The sequence below is a fragment of the Ictidomys tridecemlineatus genome, chromosome X (genome assembly GCF_052094955.1).
Source record: "Ictidomys tridecemlineatus isolate mIctTri1 chromosome X, mIctTri1.hap1, whole genome shotgun sequence".
Taxonomy (NCBI): Eukaryota; Metazoa; Chordata; class Mammalia; order Rodentia; family Sciuridae; genus Ictidomys; species Ictidomys tridecemlineatus.
Genome location: NC_135493.1, coordinates 27,306,618 through 27,324,898, shown reverse-complemented (window position 1 = coordinate 27,324,898; position 18,281 = coordinate 27,306,618). Strand labels below are relative to the sequence as shown.

Sequence of the window (18,281 nt, the reverse complement as noted above, 5' to 3'; positions counted from 1 at the left end):
GAGAGACTATCTCAAAATAAAAAATAAAAAGTGCTAAGCATGTGACTCAGTGGCAAAGCACCCTTGGATCCAATCCCAAGTTCAATAAATAAATAAATTCTCCACTTTACCCCTCATAACTTAGATACAATTTGAAGGAAAAGTGTAATATCCCTAAACTATTAAGTTTCCAGATTATGTTGGAATGAAGATTCTAAGTTGAACTTTTGCATAAAATTAAAGTTTTATTTTCTATACATGTAAATTTGTGAGCCAGAATTCATGCCTATATACAGATAAGCATATATGAAACAAAATACAGACTAAAACATTTAAAGTAGGTTAGAAAAGTCATTTTTTCTATAAACATTTATTCATTGGTCTTATGGCTTTGGTTAGGGGCTGGTGAAGGGAATACAATGACAGAGGGATCTGGTAGAAATTCATAGAGCCCTAACCAAAGGGTTAGAATTTTAAATATATGTCAAGATAGTAGGCAAAGAAAGAGAAAGGAATTCTAACATGGGAAGAAACTGACAATCATCTAGGTATTGGACTTTATGTTAGAACATTGATTCTTAAACTTTAGTGGAAGTAAGGACCAGCTTATATGTTGTTGTTGTGACAATGCATATGCTCACATCCTACTACCAGAGATTTTGATTCCATAGGTACATAGCATTCCATAGGTACATATTTTCTAAATGTCAAAGTAGTAAGTATTTTAGATTTTCTCACCATGTGGACTCTGTTACAACTTCTTGATTCTGTGTTGTACTGTGAAATTAATCATAGACAATACATAAATGAAATGATGTCTGTTTTCCTATAAAACTTTATTTACAGAAACAAGTCAAAGTTTATACTTGCCCAGAGGCCACATTTTGTGGAACCCTGCTCTCAATCCAGGCCTGGACACCTGCAAAATTTTTTAAAGTTCTAAAAGCAATTGAAATTCACAGCAAAAACACTTAGATAAACTGTAAATTAGAACATCATTTTCCAAAAAGCTATAATTTGAATACATACATGACCATGAGGTGGTAATACCTTAGTCCTTTATCAATCCTAACCAAATTTTAATTTTAAAAAACTGAAAATTGAAGCAAATAAACATGGGTCTCATTCACAGATAGCTATGGAAATATTATGCAAAAATGTCATATTAGATAACAGATAGAATCCTATAGCACCTTAAAAGAATAAACTATCATGATTCAATAGAACTAAGTCCAGGAATACAAGGACAGTTCATATTCTTTGTCAGAATAATTTAATAATTATCACCAAGAGACTGATTTATACCATATGCTTGAATGTGAATAGAACATTTCTGGAAGAATATACAAAGAAACTGGTAATAAGTGGTTGGCTCAGAAAAAGGGTTGAGAGGTGAACTTGCTGTAAATACTGTACATTGAGAGTTTAGGATTTTACATAATGCACAAATATCACATATTCAAATAACTAATTATTGTAATTTAAAATTAAATTGTCTTAATTGGTTCACTCAGCAGAGCTTTATTGGCCTCTTACCTGGGAGAGCAGCAATACAATGGATATCTAGCAGAGGAAACCATCAAGCAAACAATTCAGAAAATGTGGCCTGAGTGCCCAGCTTCTACCACCAGAAATTCTGACCCAATTAGCCTGGAAGAAAGAGGGAGGAAAATAATCAGTATTTTTTATAAAGCCTCAAGGTGATTGTAATGACTAGCCACTGTTTGAGGACTGCTTAATTTAAATAAGTATGGTGTGCTGGTGAAAAAGCCATTGAGAATCTTAATTGCATCTGAGGCTGACACTTCTCCAGAGGACACATCAGGTGCCTGGTGTCTTTTTTCTGTAAGACATATGGAGGGGGTCAAGGAAGGAGTGAATGTCATACACCCAGAAAGCCTGTTGAAATGTCTGAGCTACAAAAAAGGAAAATCTTAGTGACATACATACAGACAAAACAGGTTATTTGTAAAGAAAAAAGAATTAGACTAGCATTTAACTTCTCTTCTTCAACATTGGAAACTGGAGGACATTGATAGATGATACGATAGATAGATAGATAGATAGATACATACATACATACATACATACATAGATCAAACACACACACAAATGCATAAATATATAGATTTGGGGTAAAAAATAGCTTAAATATACATATATGAGAGTAAAATATATTTATAAAAATGAGTTCAGAAAGTATACCACTTAGATGTTCATTTTAAGTAAACTACTGAAAGATTTTTTCAAAAAATTATAGTACATCAAAGAACTCAAGATAAAGAAAGATAAAATGTACACAAAAGAGTGTATAAGCTATCATTATTAAAAATTTGTAGTTGAAATATAAATGAATAATAATATCAAAATAAACTGTAATATAAATACTAAGAAAAGTGTATTGAGCTATGATTTACATCTTGTAAAGGAAAATATTATCACATGCTAGATATAAATTTGTATATATTTCTGGAGTACAATGTGATAGACACACACACAAACACACACAAACACACACTAGACACACACACAAACACACACACACACACACACACATTGTGGAATAATGTTTAAAAGTTAATGATGGATTACTACCACTACCATGTCTACCACTTTATCAGTCTTTTATGTATGTGTGTGATGAGAATGTTTAAAATTCTGTTTTAGTTATCTTGAAATATACAGTATATTTTCATTTACCATAGTCAACATTCTATGCAGTAGATGGTCAGAATTCATTCCTTTTATTTAACTGAAACTATGTACACTTTGACCAACATTTTTCCATCCCCTATTCCTTTATCCAGCTTCTAGAAATGACCACTCTATTTTCTATTTCTATGAGTGTGACTTTTAGTTTCCACATATGAGTGAGATCATGCTTTCTTTCTGTGCCTGGCTTACTTCACTAAATATAATGTCCTCCAGGCTCATCTGTGTTGCAACAAATGACAGGATTATATTCTTTTAATTGCAAAATAATATTTCATTGTATATATATTCCACACTTTATGTATTCATTCATGATTGGACACTTACATTAACTTCATATTTTGGATATTTCAAATAGTGCTGCAGAAAACATGGAAATGAGATTTTTTTAAACATACTGATTTCCTTTCCTTTGGATATGGTGTGGCTGGATTGCATGGTAGTTCCATTTTTAACTTTTTAAACAACTTCCACACTGTTTTCCTCAATGGCCGTACTAATTTACATTCCCACCAATAGCATACCAGGGTTCTCTTTGTCCACATTATTGTTAACAGTTATTACCTTTCATCTTTTTAAAATAACCATTCTGATAGGTGTGAGATGGTATCTCATTGTAGTTTTGATTTGCATTTCCCTGATTATTAGTAATGTTGAAGCATTTTTCGTATATATGTTGGCCATTTATACGTCCTCTTTTGATAAATCTCTGTTCAGTTCCTTTGTCCATTTTTAAGTGGCTAACTTGTTTTCTTGAGTACTTTGAGTTCCTTATATTTTAGGGATATTAGCCCCTTACCAAATATATGGTTTACAAATATTTTCTTTCAATCTCTGGCGTTTCTTTTCACTCTGTTGATTGACTGTTTCCTTTGCTGCACCAAAGTGGGTTAATCTGACACAATCTCATTTGTATATTTTTTGCTTTTATTTCTTGTGCTTTGGGATTGGTATCCAAGAAATAATTGCCCAATAATTTGGAGACCAAAGTCATGGAGATTTTCACTATATTCTGTTTTAGTTTCTATAGTTTATGTCTTTGATCTGCTTTGAGTTGGCTTTGTGTATATCAAGTCTGATTTTAGCCTCCAGTGTGTAGATATCCTGTTTTCTCAGCACCATTCATTGAAGAGGCTGTTCTTACTCCAATGTATGTTTGGGGCACCTTTGTTGATAATCAATTGATCATAATTGAGTGTGTTTACTCCTGTGTTTATTCTAGTACAATGTTGTTTTGATCACTTTAATTTTATAACATATTTTGAAATCAGGCAGTGTGATGCATCCAGCTTTTTTTCCTTTTTGTTCATGATTGCTTTGGCTATGCAGTGTCTTTTATGGTTCAAAGAAAAGCCCAGGGCCTTATGCCTTCACAGCTAAATTCTACAAAAAAATTAAAATAATATTACTGACCCTTCTCAAATTCCTCTAAAAATTGAAGGGGAGGAAATATTTTCAAACTCATTTCACAGGGCCAGTATTCCTCTAATATCAAAGCTATACAAGGATATTATAAGAAAATAAAATTACAATGTAATACACTGATGAAGATAAATGCAAAAAATCCTCAACAAATAATACCAAACAAAATTCCATGACACATTAAAAGGATCATTCACCATGATCAAGTGGAGTTTATCTCTAGGATACAAGGAAGATCAATAATATACAGATTCAAAAATATGATGTACCTTATTAACAAAACGAAGAACAAAAAATCACATTATCACCTCAGTGAAAGTAGAAAAACATTTTACAAATCATAACATTTTTCATGATTAAAACTCTCAACAAATTAGGTATAGAAAGTATACACCTCAATATAATAAAGGCCATATATGACAAGCCCTCAGCTATCATACTCACTGGTAAAGTTGAAAGTTTTCCCTTTAAGATGCTTAACCAAAAAGGGGAAAGGCTTGTACAAATAAAAACTACAAAGCATTGCTGAGAGAGATTAAAGGAGACAAAAATAAACAGTCAAGAAAAAAACTGCTTTTCTACTCACAACACTTCCAATACCAAATGTGTGTTGTACACACACCCAACAAATCTCCAGTTCTCTGCAGACATCAACTACATGTCTAATGATTCAATTAAATTCTGGCACTAGCTACCCAGAGTTAATATCAGACCCTACATAAGTCTCAGCCTACTAGGCTACTCCACCCACTGTAAACACCAATTTCAAGTAGTGTGTCCCCAAGTTCCTCATCTTCTATTTGGCATGGCTACAAATCAGGGGTTTCAATTACCCTTTTTCTCAGGTTCAATGATTTTCTATAACAGCTCATAAAACTCAGGGAAACACTTGACTATTTCCAGTTTATGAAAAAATATATTAGAAAGGATACATGAACAGTCAAATGAAAGGGTACATAGGATGAGCTCCAGAAGGGTCTCCAGCACACAAACCTATGGCCCTGTGAAGTTTGGAGTCTACCATCCTCTCAGCATTTACTAATCTTGAAAATCTCCAGATCCTGTTTTTTTCACATTTTAAAAGAAGATTCCATTATGTAAGTGTGATTGATTAAATCACTGGCCACTGGTGATTGAGCTGATCTCTAGTCCCTCTAACCTCCTGCCCCCAGGTCAGGAAGTGGGGCTAAAAGTTACAACCTTCACATGGTCAGATCCTATGTCAAACAACTCCCTTCTCAAAGCAAACCAAAGGCCAAACTACCAATCATCTCATTAGTATACAAAGACACAATTTCATCATTCTGGAGATTTCCAAAGGTTTTAGAAGCTCTTATGTCAGGAGCCAAGGATGGAGACCAATTATAGCAAAAAAAAAAAAAAAAAGATTTCAAGGTACCTGGAATAACCAAAACAGGCTTGAAAAAAAGAATAAAGTTGGAGGACTTGTATTTCATAATTTTAAAATTTACTATAAAGTAGCCACAATTAAACCAGTGAAATTCTGGCATAAAGACAGACATAAATCAATGGAATAAAATAGAGAATGCAGAATAAATCCTCACATATATGATCAAATGATTGTGAACAAGAATTCTAAGACCATTCAATGTGGAAAAGAGAGTCTATTTAACGGAAGATGCTGGGAAAACTGGATAGTCACATGAAAAATAATATAGAGATGAAGTCAGACTACTATATTCAAAAATCAACCCAAAATTGACCAACGACGTAAATATAAGAGTTTAAACATTGAGAAGAAATCAGGTTAATATCAGGGAAGGGTAAGAAGACTAAGGAGAAGGGGAAGTGTAAAAGAGGGCAATATGGAAGGTAGATATGTTCAAAGCATATTACGTGTATGTATAAAAATGTCACAATAAACCGATTTTGTATAATTCATATGTCCTAATGATTATAAGAAAAAAGAAAAATGAACCAATAAAGAAGAAAATAAGAAACAAGTATTTTTAATACTAAGAAGAAAAATTTATAATAATAGAATGTCTTATAATGTTAGCCTTCCATAGTATATGTTAATGATCTATTGATAATATTTAGTTAACTCTTTTATGTTTGTAATATACTGATAATTAAACATCATCTGCTTAAAATCATATAGCAATAATAAGCCCTTCAAAAAAAGAAATAAAAGATCAAAATCTTCATGACACTGGATTTGACAATAATTTCTTAGATATGACACCAAATACCCAAACTAAAAAAGCAAAAATGGACAAATTTGATTATATAAATATTAAGAGTTATTGTGTATCCAAAGACACTATCAACAGATCAAAATGGAAAGCTATTAAATTTGAAAATATACTTACAAATCATATCCCCCAAGAAATTAATATCCAAAATATATACAGAACTGTTAACACTAAATAACAATGACAGTAAAAACAACCAAATTTTAAAAATGAGAAAAGGATTTGAAAAGTCATTTCTCTAAAGAAAATATACGGATGACCAATATGCATATGAAAAGATATTCAGCATCATTAATCTTCAGGAGAACACACAACCCAAGCAGATAGCACCTCATACCAATTAGTGTGGCTACTATTTTTAAAAAACAGAAAATAACAGCCCCAATGGAGAATGTATGATAGTCCTCAAAAAAAAATTAAAAATGCAATTACCATACAATCCATCAATTCCACCTTTATGCATATAACCAAAAGAATTGAAATCAGGGTCTCAAACAGCTATTTGTACATTTATGTTTATATAGCCATTATTCACACTAGCCAAAAAGTGAAACAACCAAAATATCCATCAGCTAATAGATACACAAACAAAATGTAAGAAGAACATCCATATAACTAGGCCATAAAATAATAATCACAAGAAACTAAATACTGTAGCCACTCCAGATAAAAACCTCAAAGAATAAAATAGAGATGATATGATGTTTAAAGGCAAAAAGCATTAGAAAGAACCTAACCTCCTGGGTTTGAATTTGTAATCCAGTATTTTCTAGCTATGATGTTAATTAATCTCTTTTACCTCAAGTTCTTCAAGTTTAAAATGAGAATTAGAGGGCTGGGGCTGGGACTCAGTGGTAGAGTGCTTGCCTAGCATGTGTGAGGCACTGGGTTTGATCCTCAGTATCACATAAAATAAATAAATAAAATAAATGTCTTTCAACAACTAAAAAAAATTTAAAACCGAGAATTAGAGTTCTATGAGTTAAAAGATGTAAGATAAACTAGTACCTGCTTTCCCGGAAAGTACACTATAGTAAGCTTCTGCCTGGGTTCAAATCCAAGTTCACCACAGTAAGCTGGGTGACTTTAGGAAAGTGACTTAGTCTCCAAGTTCCTCCATTTTTTCCTCCCTCTACTAAAAGGAATAACAATAAACCTACATCAGTAAAATTTAGAATATAATAAGCCTACTTCTAATAAACCTATTTCTTATGATTACTGTGAGAATTAAATTGAAGCCAAAAGTACTTAGGCCATAACTTGGTATATGGTAAGAGTTATTATGACAACTCACAGGCTCCTGAGGTTCACTCTCCATGGTTCCAATCTCTATGGCAATATGCTTACAAGTTCCAGCCACCTTAGTAGTCCCCAACCTGTGATCTCTGTCTCTTCTGCCCAATGAGGCCACCATTTTGTTTAGGCTCTCCAACCCTGGGATCTATAGCCAACAAGAATATTTGGGTGAATGTTAGACTTCAATTGTACACTTCCTCTTTCTCAAAGATTACAGTCCAACTTTTATTGCTATCAAGTGCCTCAAATAGTTTTATATATTTTGTCAAGTTTTTATAGTTGTTCATGTTACTGGGACCACAAGCTGCCTTTCTGGTTAGCCTAACTGTGAATAAACTCATTTTTCTTTTTATATTGTTTTTCTCCTACTACTGATGTGGACAGGTGACCGAATTCAACCTGTTGGGACACCCCACAGCCAAACCCCCAGCTGGGGGCTCCCGTAACCATGGTAGGAGAATAAGCTTTATAATTCCTACTTTTATGGTCAGAACTAGAAGTCATGGCAAGATTGTTTTTTAATTGATAACAATGTTGTTGAGTCTGTGGGTAAATAGGTATTATCTGACACTGTGGGTAGAACTATAAATAAATACTGTGTTTTAAAAATAATAACAAATGTCATTTACTGAGTTTATTGTATGTCAGGATTTCTAAGCACCTGATATAAATTACCATCTCAGGGGCTGAGGTTGTGGCTCAGGGGTAGCGCGCTTGCCTAGCATGTGTGAGGCACTGGGTTCAATTATCAGCACCACATACAAATAAATAAAATAAAGGTCTATCAACAACTAAAAAATATTTTAAAAATAATTTACCATCTTATTTAATTTTCACAACAAACATATAAGTGTTTAGTAATTATAGATAAGGAGACTGAGTAAAACAGAGGTGGTTAAATAATTTGTCCAAGGTTACACAGGTGAAGTTAATCTTTGAACCCTGAAACTGTTATTCTGAAGCCCATGCTCTCAACCATTGTATTGTAATGATAATCTGGAAATACTTAATAAAATTAAAATGTGTATAAATTTTGACACAGTAATCTCACTTCTGAGAGCTTATCTAACAGGTGTAAAAGCACCAGTATATCAAGATATGTGTGTGAATTATTCATTGTAGCATTTATAATAGTTTAAAAAAATCCTCTTCAAGACAACCTGAATGTTCATTGATGAGGGTATGATTAAATAAATTACCATGCATTTTGCCTACTGTTGAATGCTACTTGGTTACTAAATGAGAGTAATCTATATACATTGAATTGAGGATGTATGTGACATATTAAGAATGAAAAGCAAATTACAGAATACAATGTACACTGTGATTCATAAATGACTCACCTAATTTCTATGTTTCCAGCACAGACCTCTTCCCTGAACTTCAGATTTCCTACTCAACATTTCCTCTTGAAGTCTCAAAAGCACTGCAAATTCAATATGTTCAAAACTAAACTTGGAATTTTCTATCACCAAAATAATTGCTTCCGGTGTCCCATTTCCTTGTTAATGGCATCATTGGACATCAATACATGCAAGGCATAAGCCCAGGACTTCTCTTTAATATGTCCCTCTCCCTCACTTGATATTGCTACCTGCTGCAGTCTGGCTGGGCACAATTCACAAGCCACTTGTCAAGCAGAAACGAACTTTATTTTTAGAAAACACACGACACACCACACCAGCTCCTCAGGAAAAACCTTCAGAGCCCAACTGCCACCACTGGCTTCCCACAAGCCTCTCCACCTCCCCCACTCCTCCTGCTCTTGAGGCTGATTGGCTGGGTCGCATGGGCGGAGCCAAAAAAGTCCTCCAATGAGCAGCTCCGTGGTCTGAAAGGGCAGGGAAACAGCCCAATGAGCATCACCGCAGAGAAACCAATCAGTGGGCAGCTAGAAGTTTGCTGGGGCCGCTGTGAGCCAATCATCAGCTGGCAGCTGGAAGTTTGCTGGCAGCTGGAAGTTTGCTGGGGCCCCTTGGGCTGTGGCTCTCAACAGCTACCCAACATACCTTCCTCACACTGCATGTGTATCCAAACCTTCACTAAATTCTGCTCATTTTATTGCTAGCTATGTCTCCAATAGATCCTACTTCACATTATTTCCATCACCATAATCCTAGACCAAATTACCAATACTTCCCACTTGTCTTGAAAAAAATCTCTAACCCAGCTGTTTTCTTCCTATCAACTCTAACACAGTTTAATTCATCCTCCATCCTGAATTGTGAAATTAAAGAGAACTCTCAATTTAGAAAGCTTTCACCCTAATAGCTCTTGATCACAGAGAAAACAATGCAGCATTATCATAATCATACCCTAAAGAATTGAATTGCCTTTTGTTTTTAAAAGCAACAACAGATTCCTATGTGGGGAACATTTTAAGTCATAAATCTCCTTCCTCCTAATATATTGTATCTTGTGCTACAGAGTACAGGAAAAGCAACTGTTATGGTTTAGCAGTGAGGTGTTCCCCCAAAGCTACCTGAGACACTGCAAGAAAATTCAGAGGTGAAATGATTGGGCTATGAGAGTCTTAACCTAACCAATGCATTAATCCTCTCGTAGGGATTAACTGGGTGGTAATTGTAGCCAGGTAGGGTGTGGCTGGAGGAGCTGGTTCCTTGAGGGCATGCCTTTGGGGTTTATATTTTGTACCTGTTGAGCAAAACTCTTTCTCTCTCCTTCTTAGTGGCCACACCACGAGCTGCTTTCCTCACCACACTCTTCCTCCAAGATGTTTGACCTCACCTCAAACCCAGAGCAATGGACTCAGCTATCTATGGTTATGGTCTGAGACCTCTGAAACTATGAGTGCCAAATAAACATTTTTTCCTCTAAAATTTTCTTGTCAGTTCTTTTTGGTCACAGTGACAAACAGGTGACTAAAACAGCAACAATAAACTGCAAATTAAAATCTTCCTTAAAATTTATCCTGGCATGGACAAGGTACATGAAAGTTTATTTCTAGGGAGTTCCTACAGCAACCTGCTCTGTTTATTCATCTTCCTGATTTGGTTACTACCTCATGTGTATTACAATAGAGAAATAATACAACATCCATGGTTGCTTGTTTTTTATTTAAACTGGGATTGAACCCAGGGGGTGCTCTACCGTTGAACTACAATCCCAGCCTTTTTAAATTTTTTTTTATTTTGAGGCAAGTTTCCACTTGCCAAGGATCTCACTAAGTTGCACAGGCTAGCCTCAAACTTGGAATCCTCCTGCCTCAGTCCCCCAAATTGCTGGGATTACAGGTATGTACCACCACACACAGCTTAATATGCTTGTACTCTCCCTATGTGTTTAACTTTATATCCAGAAAGACTATGAGAACCCAAAGGTCTCTTCCAGTTAGCCTGGGCTTCTACTTTGTTTCCTACTTCCAAATTCATCCTGATTCTTCATATGAGGGCCCCAATATTCTTAGATTCAGATCTCTTCTCTTTATCTCCAGTCATTGTTTATACTCCTACTACTATGCAAGTCTCCCAAATGTATCTACCTGCTTTCTAACCCTTGAGGACCTACTGTCATGCATTGTTTTCTAAACTTCAAATACACATTAACAACATACCAATTCAGTTTTGACTGTGGCTTCAATCCTACTGAGATAGCTGTTCCTTCATCCCAAACCCAGTCTCAGAATCCTGGAAAATTTCCTCAGGGACTTCCCTTGCCCAAGAGTTAATTAAGTTTTATGCAAGGTCTCATGACTTGACAGTGGTTTCCAGATATGAAGCACTCTCATGATTCTAAAATTCCAGTGTGCATTGAGAAAGCAGGAAGAACATGGAATGTCAACACCATTTCTCAATTGATTAGATCAATTTCTATAAAGCAGCTTTATTCAACCTTTTAGGAATCTCTGACTTTTTGACACATCCAATAAAATCTTAATAGTTCAATATGTAACATATTATTTTGCATTTGTGTGATATTTATACTTCTCCCAAGTATTTTCACATTGTCATAGAATTCTATTTGCACCTTCTATTTTATCAAATCTCATGGGTATTTTAGAAGACAAATAGAATGGCTATCAAGTGAACTTAAAATCTCTTAAGGGCAAGGACTGGATCTTCCATGATTTGAATCCTTCCTACCATATGGTAGGGTGATTTTATACAAAGTAAGAGCTCAATATATAACTATCAATTTTATATTTACCCCACTTTACACATTCAGAAAGTAAGATTTAGAAATATTAGGCAGTACATATAAGGTCCCACAACCAGTTAGTTCTGCTTCTCATTTCAAGCCCAGTGCCCATTTCATTAGATCAATGGTATTCAGTGTTTCATAGTATCTTGAAGCTCCATAGAGTTGTGCAGGGAGCATGAGGGGAGACCAAAAGTACATAACTGCTTTAATTGGAGCATCTTTACATTCATATTATACACATACACACACACACACACATTAAGATTTTATATCAGACTTTACTTGAATCAATGATTTTATTACTAACTTTTTAAGAACAAGCAGTCACTCACCCATGCTAACTTATGCCTTTGTGGTAAAAAAATATATATATAATTTAGTTGATGATTAGTAGGGGGAGCAGAAATGAGAGTACCAGAATCAGAGCTAGTGGTCATGAACTACTCAGGTACCTGGATCTTTAATCCTTTGGCAAGTCAAGCACACTGCACAACTCCAGATAGCACCATTCACAGAGAATGCAAGTCTTTCCCTCAGGATAAAGGACTTCATATACCTAGAAAAGCATTCATGAGGGGCTGGGGTTGTAGCTCAGTGGTAGAGCACTTGCCTGGCATGTATGAAGCACTAGGTTTAATCCTAAGTACCACATAAAAATAAGTAAATAAAATGAAGGTATTGTGTTCATCTACAACTGAAAAAAATTAGAAAAAAGAAAAAAGAAAAGCATTCATTAAAAAATTCTCTATATCCTGATATGCACTCAGAATTTACAATACAGTTAATAAAAGCTATTGTTGAGGTTTTCAGGATGATCACTGCTATTATTTTAGAGTCCAACTACCTAACATGTTTTCCTGCCTTAGTTACTATTAAGGTTTTTAAGCTCAAAAGGGAAAGAGAAAAGAGTGAGTGGGGGGTTGCACAGCAACGAAGTATTGATAATGGTTTGTCATTACAAAAACAAGTTAGAAATGGCACAAAAAGGCAATTCACAAAATAAGAATAGCCAAAAAGCATATAAAAATGCTCAATCTTACCACAAAACAATAAAAAAATACAAGTAAAACCTATGTGATTGTTATTGAGAAAATTAGTTTAAAAATTTGAATAGCAGCCAGAGTTGGTGAGATTCAAGGAAATGCAAACTATCACATTTTGCTTATAAGAGTAAAAAAATTATTTAAAAAAATTTTTCGGGAAATTTTAACAATAAGCAGCTGATAATTAATATTTTGCATATCTTTTGACTCTGCAACACCATATCTAGGAATCAATTCTGTAGGAAGAATCACAAATTAGAATAAAGTTATATGTCAATGATTCCTCATTGCAGTACAGCTTGCAATAGTGAAATGTTGAAACCAGCTTAAATAGCCAATAGTAAAGGATTTATTAAATAAATTGTTGTAGAGATGGGAATGTGGTTCAGTGGTAGAATACTTACCTAGCATATGTGAGGACTTGGGTTCACTTTCCAGCACCATAGAAAAAGTTTTATGTGTATATGTATGTCTGTGTGTATATATACATATATATGTACATATATGTATAATTTTGTATGTATATATACCCACATGCATATACACATGTGCACAAACATACACATATATATTAATATATACATGTATCTATATATTTAAAGCATGCATATATATTTATATACATGTAAAAATATATGCGTGTGTGTGTGTGTGTGTGTGTGTGTGTGTGTGTGTGTGTATCACCTTGCAGGAGAAGATTTAATGGCATGTAAAAGTTTTTAAAACATTTTATTTTTAAAATACACTGAGTTCAAAAGCAAGCTGAATAACAGTTTTTAGAATATTACATTATTTTAATATGCATGTTTCTGGTAATCATTAGAACTATTCATAAATATTATTATGCTTTCCCAAGGGCATGGTAGGTCCCCATTCCCTTTAAAGTTGGGCATGGCCATATGGCATAAATGGGCAAGTGAAGTGTGAGTGGAATGTTTAAAGGACAGTGCTCAATCTGACACACGCATTTTTCCTGCCTTGACCATCATGGAAGCATGTATCAACCTGGGCTCTTAAGTGATTATAATGAATAGAGACTCACTGGATGCATGTGTTGGATGTTGGATATATAGCATGGGCAAAGTGGGGAAAAAAGGTTTTATTGTATGAAGCCACTAAGATGCTTAGATTGTGTGTTTGTGTGTGTGGGGGGGGAGTTAAGAGGAAGAGGAACAATAAAAAGGAACAGATTGGTTAGTTATTCATAAAAAATAATAACAAATGGCCTGATGGGTAATTTTCATTTTCTCATTTTTAGACATGTCTTCATATTTTAAAGAAGAAATATGTACAATTAAATTAATAGACTTTATAGAGTAGTTTTAGTTTTGGAGAAAAATTGAGCATAATGTACAGAGAATTCCCATATACCACCTCCCCGTCACATATACAACCTCCTCCATTATCAATATCTTGTATATGAGTGATGCGAAATATCAACAGTGACACATCATTATGAACTAAAGTCCATTATTTACACTCTCAGTGTTGAACATTTTATGGGTTTGGACAAATGTATATACCATTGTAGTATCATGCAGAATAGTTTGACTGCCCTAAAAACCCTCTGTACTTGCCTGTTCATTCTGTTCATTAACCCTACTACCAGCAGCTTCTGAAAACCACTGATCTTTTTACTATCTCCATAGTTTTAGTTTTCCAGAATATCATATGGCTAGAATCATATGTAAACTTTTCAGATTGTAATCTTTCACTTAGTAGTATGGATGTAAATTTCCTTCATGTCTTTCCATAGCTTAAAAACTCATTTCCCTTTAGCAATGAATAATATCCCTTTGTCTGGATATACTTTGCTTATCTAGACACTTACTGAAGGACAATACGGATGCTTCCAAATGTGGGCAATTATAAACAAAGTTGATATAAACATTAGTGTGAATGTCTTCTGTTTTGTGTAACTTTCATTTCACCTAACTAAAGAGTGTAATTGCTGGATCATATATTAAGAGTATAGCTAGTTTTGTAATAAACTGCCAAATTGTCTTCCAAAGTGGCTGTGTCATCTTGCCCACAGCAATGAATGAGAATTCCTGTTGCTCCACTTCCTCACCAGCATTTGGACTATTTTAATAAGTATACAGTATTGTTTCATTCCTGTTTTAATTTGAATTTCCCTAAAGACATACCATGTTGAAATCTTTATATGCTAACTTGTCATCTGTATATCTTCTTTGGTGAGTTGTTTGTTTAGGTCTTTTGCATATCGTGTTAATTGCATTTCTTGGCTTTTTATTACCATTTCAAGTGTTCTTTGTGTCCTTTATCAGATGTGCCTCTTGAAAATACTTTTGCCCAGCCTGTTGCATATATTCTAAATCTTTTGAAATTATCTTCTGCAGAGCAAAAGTTTAAATTTTAATGAACTCCAGTTTATCAATTATTTCTTTCATGGATCATGGCTTTGATGCTGTATCTAAAAAGATATTGCAATATCCAAGGTCATCTAGGTGTCCTACTGTTATCTTTTAGGAGTTTTATACTTTTATATTTACATTAAGTTCTATGATCCATTGTGAGCTAATTTTTGTAAAAAATGCAAAATCTGTTTCTAAACTCATTATTCTGCATGTGTATATCTAATTGTTCCAATAATGTTTGTTGAAAACATGATCTCTGCCCCATGATATTGTCTTAGGTCTTTGTCAAACATCAGTTGCCTATATTTAGATGGAAACATTTCTGGGCTCTCTATTCTGTTCTACTGATCTATTTTTTCTGTTCTTTCACTAATATTAAACTGTCTTGTTTACTGTAGCTGCATAGTAAGTCTTAAGGTCAAATGGTGTCAGTCTTCCTACTTTGGTTTGAAATTTTGTTTTCTTATACATTTTTTTTCAGGTTTTCGCATTAGGGGAATAATGACAGAATGAATACAGATGTATTCCTTTTAATTTTTCCCCCTGGAAGATATGTAGAGAATTGGTATACTTTCTTCCTTAAATGTTTAGTAGAATTCCCCAGGGAATCCATAAGTGCCAGATGCTTTTGCTTGAGCAGGTAATTCATATTAATTCAATTTCTTTCATAGACATAAGTCTATTCAGATTGTCTTTTCTTCTGGTGAGTTGACAAATTAAGTCTTTTAAGCAATTGTTTCATTTCATCTAGATTTTCAGATTTGTGAGCATAAAGTTATTCATAATATTTCTTTATTATCTTTTTTATGTCCACAGGTTCTGTAGTAATGCCTCCTCTTTCATTTCTGGTACTAGTAATTAATGTCCCTTCTCTCTCTCTCTCTCTCTCTCTCTCTCTCTCTCTCTCTCTCTCTCAGCTAGACATACTAATTTCATTGATTTATAAAAAACAGCTTTTGGTATCATTGATTTTCCCTATTGATTTCAATTTCAGTGATTTCTTCACTAATTTTTAGAATTTCTTTTCTTCTACTTACTTTGAATTTAACTTGTGCTTTTATTTTTCTAGTTTCCTAAGGTGTAAGTTTAGATTATTAGTTTGAAATCTTCTTTCTAAAAAAATTACATTTAATGCTATGAATTTCCCTCTCAGCACTGTTTTCACTACACCACACAGATTTTGATAAATTATATTACTCTTTTCATGTAGGTTAAAATATCTTAAAGTTTCTCTTGATATTTCTCCTAGGAACCATGTGCTATATAAAAGTGTTTTATTTATTCTCTAAGTTTTAGGGAATTTTCCAGCTTTTTGTTATTGACTTCTAGTTTAATTCCACAGTGGCACCAAAAAAGACATATTCCTTTACCTTTGCTTACTCATTCTATGATGCCTTTTCTTTCTTTATGTAGATCTATCTCTGACTTACGACATTTTCCTTCTCTCTGAAAAACTTCTTTTAACATGTCTGGAAAGGCATCTCTATCAACAACTCATTCCTTCAATTTTTGTTTGTCTGACAGTCTTTATTTCTCCTTTACTTTTTTTTTAATTGTAGATGGCTATTACCTTTATTTATTTATTTATTTATTTGTTTGTTTGTTTGTTTATTTATAGGTGGTGCTGAGGATCACACCCAGTGCCTCACACATGCTAGGCAAGCATGCTACTATGAGCCACAACTCTGGACCATCTCCTTTACTTTTTAAAAATTTTATTTTAACTGATGCATAAAAACATGAAATTTGTACACATTAATAAGGTATCGTGTTATATTTAAATATATATATATATATTTAAATATACTTTTGAGAGATAATTTCATAGCATCCAGCATTATAGGTTGTTTTTTTCTTCTTATATATATAAAGAAATATATATTATGTTTATATATAGTAATGTTTAAATTAGGTTAAATATTTATCTCCTCCAACAGTTACCTTTGGGGGGCATAGAAGATATTGAACCCAGAGCACAACACCACTGAACTAATTCCCAGCCCTTTTTTATTTTTTATTTACAGACAGGGTCTTCCTAAATTGCTTGGGGCCTCACTAAATTGCTGAGGCTGGCTTCAAATTTGCAGTCTTCTTGCCTCATCCTCCTGAGCTGCAGGGATTATAGGGTTGCGCCACTGTGCCTGGCACAATTTCTTTTTGATAATAACTTTCAAAATCATTTTTCTAGCTTCTTGAAATGTACAGTGCATTATTGTTATATGTAGTCATCCTACTGTGCAATAGCACACCAGAGCTTATGTTCCTATGTAATTGTAACTTAGTACCCATTGATCAACCTCTCCTCATCCCTCAGTCCCCCCTCCACATTCCTCAGCCTTTGGTAATCATCATTCTACTCTCTGTTTCTATGAAATCAACTATTAGATTCTACAAATGAATGCATCATGAAGTACTTTCTTTCTGTGCCTGGCTTATTTCATTTACTGAAATGGGTCTCCACTTTCCATATCACTTTTGAGAGATAATTTCATAGGATTCAGCATTATAGGTTGTTGTTGTTGTTCTTTTTCTTCTTAACAATATAATTGTTTCACACCTTCTTCTTCTTGCATGGTTCCTGAGTAGAAATTGGATGTAATTATTATCCTTGCTCTTCTATAGGTAATTTTGTTAAACTCAGGTTTCTTTTAAGGATTTTTCCTTATCTTTGATTTTATGAAATTTGCAAAGTTATGCCAACATGTTGTTCTGATATTTATTCTGCTTGGTGTATGCTGGAACTTCCTGGATCTGTGGTTTGGTGTCTGACTTTAATTTAGAAAAATTTGCAGTCATTATTTCTTCAAATACTGCTCCTTTCATTTCTTTCTTCTGGGATTCCTATTATGTATACAATATATATATATATATATATATATATATATATATATATATATATATATATATATATATATATAAGCTGTCTCACAGTTCTTGGATACACTGTTATGGCTTTTCAGTCAGTCTTTTTTTTTTCTTTGCTTTCCAATGTTGGAAGTTTCTAATCTCATATCCTCAATTTCAAAGGTTCTCTCCTTAGCTGTGTCTAGTCTACTAATGAGCCCATCAGAGGC

At 33.8% G+C, this 18,281-nt stretch overlaps 1 long non-coding RNA gene across 1 annotated transcript in view; it reads right to left on the bottom strand.

The window, feature by feature from the left end:
- Positions 1–1,508: 1,508 nt before the first annotated feature.
- Positions 1,509–18,281, bottom strand: part of LOC144371693 (uncharacterized) — a 177,511-nt gene continuing 160,738 nt past the window's right edge. Inside the window, exon 3 of the long non-coding RNA XR_013431690.1 lies at positions 1,509–1,629. This is a non-coding gene — a long non-coding RNA (uncharacterized LOC144371693). The remainder of the gene's footprint in view (positions 1,630–18,281) is intronic.